The sequence below is a fragment of the Trypanosoma theileri genome (genome assembly GCF_002087225.1).
Source record: "Trypanosoma theileri isolate Edinburgh chromosome Unknown TM35_Tth_33_V1, whole genome shotgun sequence".
Classification (NCBI taxonomy): Eukaryota; Euglenozoa; class Kinetoplastea; order Trypanosomatida; family Trypanosomatidae; genus Trypanosoma; species Trypanosoma theileri.
In genome coordinates this window covers 360,752-361,713 of record NW_021639875.1, presented here as the reverse complement: position 1 = coordinate 361,713, position 962 = coordinate 360,752, and positions in this window count along the sequence as shown.

The window sequence follows — 962 nt, the reverse complement described above, 5'->3', positions numbered from 1 at the left end:
TTATTTACTACCGTTGGGCATGGGGAGTACGCATTGGTAATGAAATTACAATGGATCTCGTAGGTGGCAGAACATGGATTTTTTTTCGCCTCTCTGAGTCCCCTCAGCGGCCAAATCTAATTTCCAACACTAGAGGGCATAATTGTTACTATCTCTAGGGTCCCTGCCACTCCATTTTTTAGCAGCATTCACACTAAAGTGAAATATGTAAAAGAAACTGCTGCTGATGGCACACTGATTCGCGTCCCAGGACCTTCTTGGATAAAGTTTCGTCCCAGTACGACTCTGCCGGCCCCGGTGCTGTATGACGTTTGTAGCTTATGAAACCGTAAACTCTCAAGAAAGAGAATTTACTGGCCCATGGCTTTCCTCAAAAAAATAAGGGATAATGGGCATTGGTTCCAACTTTCGATGGCCTAACGTCACCAAGGGGATAGCATTCCTAAGAACGCATGTATTGAAAAGAAAAATAAAAAGAATTCGTTTTCTAAGGAGAACACCCACTTCAAACATTTAGTGAGTGAGTTTGGTTTCCTTTGGATAAATTCATATACCCCGCGCCTTGAAGACACACGAAGGCACCCCTCATCACTAAGGGCATATTGGTCTAAAACCCCGCCCACGGCGGCCACCCCAACCCAACCCATGGGAGGCAGAGGCCCACAGCCAGAGCGCAACGCGCGGTGCCGCAAACAAAAGCGCAACCACCGCCAGTACACGTAGAAAACACAAATCACGACGGCAAAAACCAGATGGCGCGCCTGGCACCCCCCAAAAAAAAACACGGGGGTGGGGGTCCGACCCCGCCACACGGACAAGTCCGAGACGGCCCGGAACACCGCCTAACCCCACCAAGGCGGAGCAGCGCAACGACACAGAGGCTACAAACGACCAAAAGGAGAATAACAACTAGCAGAACACCAAAATGGCAGAGGAGCAACTATTGTAGAGGCCGCCTGCTT